General features: G+C 40.7%; 1 pseudogene; it reads right to left on the reverse strand.

The window, feature by feature from the left end:
* Positions 1-9,941, reverse strand: part of LOC102402385 — an 84,686-nt pseudogene that overhangs the window by 36,383 nt on the left and 38,362 nt on the right.

A 9,941-nucleotide genomic window follows, 5' to 3' on the forward strand; every position in this document is an offset into this window, starting at 1 on the left:
ACTATTCTAGGAGATAACTGAGAATATTCTGTAAATGCAAGGTGAGGATAGAAAAGAAAAAATACAGGAGTGAAAAAAGAAAGAGTGGGTTTTTTCTTACCATAGTCCTGACTGTATGACAGATTAAGGGTGCTAAATTAATTAGTATTTATGGACAACACATTCTTAGACGTGGTTCCTCAATAGACTGGACATCCTAGTAGAATCAGCATTGACTTTCTATATACTGCTTTTAAGTGATACACCACTCCTTTATACCAACCTCCCTAGTGAATTCTTAATTCATTACAAATACTAAAACAAGTTGATATACTATATGGACACAGATGAGAAGGAGGTACTATGTAGCAAAATTCCCATGACTCCCATTCCCACAGGGAAAGCCAATTCTAAAAAAAATATGAAGTCACAGAAAGCACAGGACATATTTTAGTATTTGGTATCAGAGTTGATTTTGCCGTTATACTGAATATAATCATGACTAATACTTATGAATTGATAGCCATATAAAAACATTGCTATGAAGCCCCGTTTTGAGAAGGCAGTCTCTAGATGGCTACCTAGTCTCCCAACTAGTCCCAGAGTTCTAAACATAATCCTGCTACCCACTCTCAGGTGTATGCTAAACACCAGCCTGAAGGAACTTATGTTTTCCTAACTCTCTTTGTTATTTATTGTATTACTATGGTCAGAGGGAGAATGCAAACACCTTGCTCAGAGGTATTGATTGGCTGTAGGTTGCAAAAAAGGAGTCAGCACAAGGTAGACTTTGCCACAGAATCTAATTTGGAACCATCAGAAGTATGGTAAGGCCATGCCCAGGTGGCCCACAGCTGAGTGTTCTGGGCTTCTGCATTATATCCTTTGCTTCCTCTGTTTCCTGGCAGCTCCAATTTGCATAGCTGACGGAGCGAGTAATTCCCTACTGGGAACACCACTACAGTCTTCATCTTCATTTTATCTATTACGGTCTTCTGTCCAAATTCTGTGGATGCTGACTGACTTTTGGTCATTGAATGGGACGCCAACACACACTGACTATCAACTTTCAAATGCCTGGCTTTTTGACAAGTCTCATTATTGAGGCTCAAAGCAGCAGAAGCCCAATTTGAAAAATGTGAAAACAGTCACCATTTATTAGAATGTGAGAGTACAACTCTGACTAACTTGTACAAAGTCTTTCTTCAGAGAATCAGTTCCATGCCCTCCTCTCCCTTGAAACTCACTAGTCCTTTACAGCTTACAGTATCTCACACGTCACCATCATTCATGAAGAGATGTAAACTAGTGTGTCTCATTTCTTCTACTTTTTAATTGCCTAGTATTACTTATTTTGATTCACTCAACTTCTATTACATATTCTGTATTCCATAAGAATTTTACCAATAATTATTTTTTCAACACCAGTTCAGTTCAGTTCAGTCACTCAGTTGTGTCTGACTCTTTGCGACCTCATGACCTGCAGCATGCCAGGCCTCCCTGTACATCACCAACTCCTGGAGTCTACCCAAACTCATGTCCATTTTGTCAGTGATGCCATCCAACCATCTCATCCTCTGTCATCCCCTTCTCCTCCTTCCCTCAATATTTCCCAATATCAGGGTCTTTTCAAATGAGTCAGCTCTTTGCATCAGGTGGCCAAAATATTGGAGTTTCAGCTTCAACATCAGTCCTCTCTATGAACACCCAGGACTGATTTCCTTTAGGATGGACTGGATGGATCTTGTTGCAGCCCAAGGGACTCTCAAGAGTCTTCTCCAAAACTACAGTTCAAAAACATCAATTCTTCTGCCTTCAGCTTTCTTTGTAGTCCAACTCTCACATCCATACATGACTATTTTTAAACATACAAATATCTTATTAAGAAAATGTATATCTACCTTATTTTTCACTTAATTATGCCTTCTAATACTGTGTGCCCTAGAGACCATGGTTTTAAAAACACTTTTAATGAATGCTACTACTTTAATTAATGTTACAAACCTAGACAACATTAAAAAGCAATGACATCACTTTGCTGACAAACGTCCATACAGCCAAAGCCATGGTTTCTTCAGTAGTCATGTAAGGATGTGAGAGTTGGGCCATAAAGAAGGCTGAGCGCCAAAGGATTGATGCTTTCAAAGAGTGGTGCTAGAGAAGACATCTGAGAGTCCCTTGGACTGCAAAGAGATCAAACCAGTCAATCCTAAGCGAAATCAATGCTGAATATTCACTGGAAGGATTGATGCTGAAACTAAAGCTCCAAAACTTTGGGCACCTGATGTGAGGAGCTGAATCACTGGAAAAGACCCTGATGCTGGGAAAGATTGAGGGCAGGAGGAGAAGGGGATGGTGGAGGGTGAGATGGTGGGATAGCATCGCTGATGCAATAGATATGAACTTGGACAAACTCCGGGAGATGGTGAGGCACAGGGAGGCCTAGTGTTTTGCAGCCCATGGGCTCACAAAGAACTGGACCTGACTTAGCGACTGAACACCGCCACCAATGACAACTTCTTTAATTACAATTAGATGGTCTTTCTTCAGATTATCAGTATCTTCAGAACTGATTTTTTAAGCCCTGGATAGACATCATAAACTTATATGAGACATTACAGTCTTGTGGGTGACCAATTGTTTCCATGTGAAAATAGGATAAGTGTTGGACCACACTGGATCCAAAGAGCACAGAGCACCATGAGGGAAGAATGAACGCAACACGGAAATATTTGCTTAAAAAAAAAAAAAAAAAAAAGGAACTATCAGGTCTAAATTTCTTAAGAGAAATCAAAGAAACAAACAAGAAATGTAAAAGTGAAACTTTAAACCCTGTGTCAACACAAGGGTCCCTTTATCATTTCACATCCAACCATGCCAATGGTTTAAAATGGTGGTTCTGTAGTGTGCTTTGAGAATCCCCGAAGTCCAGAGACCCATTGGGCCAGGTGATCCAAGAGGTCAAAACTCTTTTCACAACTCTAAACGTAGTGCACACAGGAGTTCTCCAGAGACAGGATATGTGATATCAGAGCTCTAATGACTAATGGAATTAGCCATTATGATTGTGTGTGCCTGTATTTTTACTTTTTTAGTTTTATTTTCCAGGAGTCTCTGGCAGAGGCGAGGGTTGGAGCTGGCCTGCTGCACTGTCAGGGTAACTGAGTGCAGCAGGGCATGCATGGGACCTGTTGAAGGAGGTGTCATTATCTTCATTACCTCCACCATAGTTTGGCTTCAGGTCAAACAACAGGGAGGGAACACAGCCCCACCCATCAACAGAAAATTGGATTAAAGATTTAATGAGCATGGCCCTGCCCATCAGAACAGGATCCAGTTTTCCCCTCAGTCAGTCTTTTCCATCAGGAAGCTTCCATAAGCCTCTTATCCTTATCCATCAGAAGGCAGGCAGACTGAAAACTTCAAGCACAGAAAACAAACCAAACTGATTACATGGACCACAGACTTGTCTAAACCAATGAAATTATGAGTGAGCCATGCCGTGAAGGGCCATCCAAGACAGACGGGTTGTGCTGGAACATTCTGACAAAACATGGTCCACTGGAGAAGGGAATGGCAAACCACTTCAGTATTCCTGCCTTGAGAACTCTATGAACAGTATGAAAAGACAAAAAGATAGGACACTGAAAGATGAACTCCCCATCAGCAGATCAGTAGGTGTCCAATATGCTACTAGAGATTGGTGGAGAAATAAATCCAGAAAGAATGAAGAGATGAAGCCAAAGCAAAACAACACCTAGCTGTGGATGTGACTGGTGATGGGAGTCAAATCCAAGGCTGTAAAGAGCAATATTGCATAGGAACCTGGAATAACAGCTCCATGAATCAATGGAAATTGGAAGTGATCAAGCAGGAGATGGCAAGAGTGAACATCGACATTTTAGGAATCAGTGAACTAAAATGGACTGGTTTGTGGTTTAGGCCGTAATTCGTGTCCAATGCTTCTGACCACATGGGCTCTTTGTAGCTTGCCAGACTCCTCTAGCAATAGGATTTTCCAAGCAAGAATGCTGGAGTGGGTTGCCATTTCTTTTCTCAGGAGATCTTCCTGATCCAGGCATCAAACTCGGGTCTCCTGCATGGCAGGTTGATTCTTTACTGACTGAGCTACCAGGGAAGTCCCCAGATGGACTGGAATGGGTGAATTTAACTCAGATGACCATTATGTCTACTACTGTGGGCAAGAATCCCTTGCAGTACTTGGATGCAATCTCAAAAATGACACAATGATCTCTCTTCGTTTCCAAGGCAAACCATTCAATATCACAATAAGGCAAGTCTATGCTCTGACCAGTAACACTGAACAAGCTTAAGTTGAACGGTTCTATGATGACCTACAAGATCTTCTAGAACTAACACTGAAAAAAAGATGTTCTTTTCAATATAGGGGACTGGAATGTACAAGAAGGAATTCACGAGATACCTGGAGTAACAGGTAAATTTGGCCTTGGAGTACAAAATGAAGCAGGACAAAGGTGAACCGAGCTTTGCCAAGAGAACATACTCGTCATAGCAAGCACCCTCTTCCAACAACACAAGAGAAGACTCTACACAAGGACATCACCAGATGGTCAATGATGAAATCAGACTGATTCTTTGCAGCCAAAGATGGAGACGCTTTATACAGTCAGCAAAAACAAGACTGGGAGCTGACTGTGGCTCAGAACTCCTTATTGCCAAATTTACACTTAAACTGAAGAATGTAGGGAAAACCATTAGACCATCCAGGTATGACCTAAATTAAATCCCTTAGGGTTATACAGTGGATGTGACAAATAGATTCAAGGGATTAGTTTTGATAGGCAGAGTGCCTGAAGAACTATGGATGGAGATTTGTGACATTGTACAGGAGACACTGGTCAAGAACATCCCAGAGAAAAAGAAATGCAAAGAGGTAAAATGGTTGTCTGACGAGGCCTTACAAATAGCTGAATAAAAAAGAGAAGCTAAAGGCAAGGGAGAACAGGAAAGATATACCCATTTGAATGCAGAGTTCCAAAGAATAGCAAGGAGAGATAAGAAAGCCTTTCTCAGTGGTCAATGCAAAGAAATAGAGGAAAATAATAGAATGGGAAAAACTAGAGATCTCAAGACAGTAAGAGATACCAAAGGACCATTTCATGAAAAATGGGCACAAAAAAAGGAGAGAAATAGTATGGACCTAACAGATGCAGAAGATATTAAGAAGAGGTGGTAAGAACACACACACAAAAACTATATAGAAAAGATCTTCATGATCCAGATAAGCACAATGGTGTGATCCTTTACTTAGAGCCAGACAGCCTGGAATGTGAAGTCAAGTGGGCCTCAGGAAGCATCACTACGAACAAAGCTAGTGGAGGTGACGGAATTGTAGTTGAGCTATTTCAAATCCTAACAGATGATGCTATGAAAGGGCTGCACTCAATATGCCAGCAAATCTGGAAATCTCAGCAATGGCTACAGGACTGGAAATGGTAAGTTTTCATTCCAATCCCAATGAAAGGCAATGCCAAAGAATGCTCAAACTATTGCACTCATCTCACACACTAGCAAAATAATACTAAAAATTCTCCAGGCCAGGCCTCAACAGAACATGAAACGTGAACTTCCAGACATTCAAGCTTGATTTAGAAAAGGCAGAGGAACCAGAGATCAAACTGAAAACATACACTGGATCATCGAAAAAGCAAGAGAATTCCAGAAAAACATCTACTGCTTTATTGACCATACCAAAGCTTTTAACTGTGTGTATCACAACAAACTGGAAAATACTTAAAGAGAAGGGAATACCAGACCATCTGACCTACCTCCTGAGAAATCTGTATGCAAGTCAAGAAGCAACACTTAGAACTGGACATGGAACAACAGACTGGTTCCAAATAGGAAAAGGAGTACGTCAAGGCTGTATATTGTCACCCTGCTTATTTAACTTATATGCAGAGTACATCATGCAAAATTCCAGGCTGGATGAAGCACAAGCTGAAATCAAGATAGCTGTAAGAAATATCAATAACCACAGATATGCAGATGACACCACCCTTATATCAGAAATCGAAGAAGAACTAAAGAGCCTTTGGATGAAAGTGAAAGAGGAGAGTGGAAAGGTTGGTTTAAAACTCAACATTCAAAAAACTCAGAGCATGGCATCCGGTCCCATCCCTTCATACAAATAGATGGGGAAAGAATGGAAACAGTGACAGACTTTATTTGGGGGGGGGGTCCAAAATCACTGTAGATGGTGACTGCACCCATGAAATTAAAAGATGTTTGCTGCTTGGAAGAAAAACTATGACCGACCTTGACAGCATATTATAAAGCCAAGACATTACTTTGCCAACATCAGTCTGTATCATCCAAGCTATGGTTTTTCCAGTAGTCATGTATGGATGTTAGAGTTGGACTGTACAGAAAGCTGCACACCAAAGAATTGATGGTTTTGAATTGTAGTGTTGGAGAGGACTTTTGAGAGTCCCTTGGACTGCAAGGATATCCAACCACTCCATCCGAAGGGAATTCAGTCCTGAATATTCATTGAAAGGACTGATGCTGAAGCTGAAACTTCAATACTTTGGGCACCTGATGTGAAGAACTGACTCACTGGAAAAGACCCTGATGCTGGCAAAGACTGAAGGCGGGAGGAGAAGGGGAAGACAGAGGATGAGATGGTTGGATGGCATCACCAACTTGATGGACGTGAGTCTGAGTAAACTCTGGGAGTTCTGATGGACAGTGAAACCTGGTGTGCTGCAGTCCATGGGGTTGCAAAGAGTCAGACATGACTGAGCGACTGAACTCAACTGAACTCCCATATAGTAAACATCAATAGACATAAACAAAAGTTCCTTGGAATTCTCAATAATTTTTAGAAGTATAATAGGATCCTAAAGCCAACAACTTTCAGAATCACTGTTTCACACACACACACACACACACACACACACACACACACACACACACACAGCCTGCTCATCAAAACATCTGATTGGCCTACATTCATCTGTGTAACGATACTATAATGAAACAATTATAAGCTGAAATACAACTGACATATTAGCAAGTGAAGTTTTACTCTAGAGAAAGGCTAGAGTTCAAACAAGCATTTTTGGACATTGGAAAAAACTTAGAGTCTAAAATTTAATCTCAGAGAGTTCCTGAGAATATAGAGATTCCAAACTGAGAACTTCAGAGTGTCGAAGCATATACAGAAACATGTTGAGTTGAAGCTTACAATTTAAAAATTTATTGTTCTTATCCTTGTAAATATCTTTTGTTTCAAAACACAGGTATCAACAATAACATGTTTTATGTGTGTCAATTTTTTCAATTAAATCTGCAAAGAAAATATTAAAAGTATGAAGATTGAGCATTTCAAATAGTTCAGTGTCCCTCTTTCCAGAGTTAACTGTGTACTGCAAAATTGACCTGAACTGGATGTTTGTAAATCCTTCATTCTGACTGTTTTATTAGCAACAGACTCTTTCATTCTGACTGCTCGCTGAATGGGGTTTGGAAACAAGTTGATTACTAAATAATGTACATAGATGATCCACAGTTCAGAATTCAAGATAAAATCATAAACCTTTTTAACTTCACATTAGGATATTTCCCAGGAGAATCTAAAAGGAAAAAGGGACACAAAGTTAATTACATGCAAATATGAAAGCCAGGTGTACATTCATGCAGAGTTAGTACCGAGAAGAATCCTCACGCTCAGCCTTGGCACTGAATACATTCAGTTTTAGTATCTTGTTTGTAGGGGGCTCTTAGGACACTGGTAAGACAGACATAGGAATCTACCAAAGATAGTGAAAAGAAAATACTACATTTAATTGTCACAGAATTATTAGAAATTAAAAATGTTGCATGTTTCAAAATCTGTGTAGTATTTATTAAAATTATTTCTAGCATTTAGGGAATGAACCCTATTAATCTGTTTGGCTTCAAAATTTAGTTTGGTTTGGTACATCATGCTAATGCTTCAAAGGATTTCTATGAAACAACTTTCAAAAATCAGCTACCTTTAAAAAAAAAAAAGTCAATGCCTCTTTTTTCAAATTAATCTAATTTGAATAACAAATACCAGCACAACATATATCTTTGATGCCTAAGCGTTACTCGGAGGGGCTGTGGTTTCCCCCACTTCTAGCACCTCCTCCCACCTCCAGGATTCTCTGGAGCAATAATGATCTTATCTCTTTTCAGGGCAAATACACTGAAGTCATCTAGAAGGAATTCTCTCAAGTGTCCTCATCAACTCCAAACTCACCTCCCTAAGGCCTTCCTTTCCTCCCTTTGTCCTTTCACTAGATTCTCTCCTATCCAAAGGGTAGTAATCTCTGGATATGTGGACTTCAATCTTCCCCTTTGACATCCTTTCTATGGATCATCCCTATCTGTGGTCTTCTTTACAGACTGGGGCCTGGTGGACCAGAGTCGATGAAAAGAAAGCAAAAGAGAGTGACTAATATTCCCTGGGTTATGTGGAAAACCAATAAAGCCCTAGAATAGGGCTTGTACCCCTCACTAAGGCACAGGGCGTCCTCTCAAGGAGGTCTTGGAAGCCCGGGCAGGAAAGTGAGCTCGGCAGGCCTCCATGCTCCAAAGAACTAGCCAGAGACAAAGAAGGACACGGGAGACCCAAGCCTCTAGTGGAACAAGGGTGCATTATTCATGTTTGTGTGAGTTTATATATTGTTTTACAAGGGAGTTTTAGGCAAAAAAAAATAAAGTTAAGAAAAGAACAAAAGCCAGATGTATAACAACGGTTACCAAGGGAATAACAATCGCCACAAGGCCAGAAAACAATCCATATCTTGAGTAAGGGGTTGTGACTAAACACTTTTACTGTAGGGTAAAAGCTACTGAGGGAAATCCATGCATGCGTTCCGTCCCATGACCTCAGTCCTGGGAACAGCGTGCCACTCCACTTGTTCCTGTATACCAGGAACTGATAAGGAACAGAAGGTTCATGAGAAACAGAAAACAACATACAGGAGTCCTAAAGTTAAACATTCCCTGACACCTACCATTTCTTTCTCCCTCTTTGCTTAGCAATGGTATCTTACATCTATAACTGCTACTTCAACTCTTTGCTTCCCTCTGGCTATAAACACGCTCAGAAAGAAACACAAAATAATGTTTTTCCTTGATCCTGTTATGTCCTGTACTATCCAATTCTCTTCTTTCAGATTTCTCTATATGCAAGGCTACACACTTGCTACTCAGAGAGCTTGTTGGAAACAGAATCTCAGACCTCCTGCTCAGCATGTGCACTTCACACATGGTCCCCAAGTGACTAATTAAAATTTGAGAAACTCTGGTCTACATGGAGTCTGCTTCTATATGACTTCAACTTAATTCATTCTCCGGAAATCTCAACCTCTGTTTCCTCATGTGAACACGTCCCCTCAAACTGAAATGGCATTAGAAGTTGGAAACCTTCCAGTGGACTCTCTAAGAGGCTGTGGGTTCCTTGGTCTCCCCATCACGCCCCCTGCTCTCTCCTTCTTTCCAGCTCTCTTGTTTTGTCCCATGTGACACCAGGCTGGAAAGCAGCAACATTTCGTATGACACCAATTTTCACACATTACAGCTGAACACCTATGCCCATGCTCCCCCAGAGGATGACACACAGCTCTGCATGCCCTGGGACCGCAGTTCTGAACGTCTTCCTAATAACGAGTAAACAGGAAGAGGCGAGAACTTTGCTGTTCTTCTCTGACAAGTTTTGGTTCCAGAAGCTCACTTAAAATTCACTGTCCATGTCAAATAGTCTCCCTTTATCTAAAGACTTTCAGTACTTATTTCCCCCTTCCCCCACAGACCTGTGCTTCTTTTTCTTCATTTCCTCCCTGTACCCTCTGCCTCTCTCATCCTTCATTCCCTCTTGCCTCTTATTTCCTGACTTTCCTTAGGTCATAGAGTATCTTAAAACAGAACTAATAATTTGTTTTTGGCCA

This window comes from Bubalus bubalis, chromosome 23, assembly GCF_019923935.1.
Source record: "Bubalus bubalis isolate 160015118507 breed Murrah chromosome 23, NDDB_SH_1, whole genome shotgun sequence".
Taxonomy (NCBI): Eukaryota; Metazoa; Chordata; class Mammalia; order Artiodactyla; family Bovidae; genus Bubalus; species Bubalus bubalis.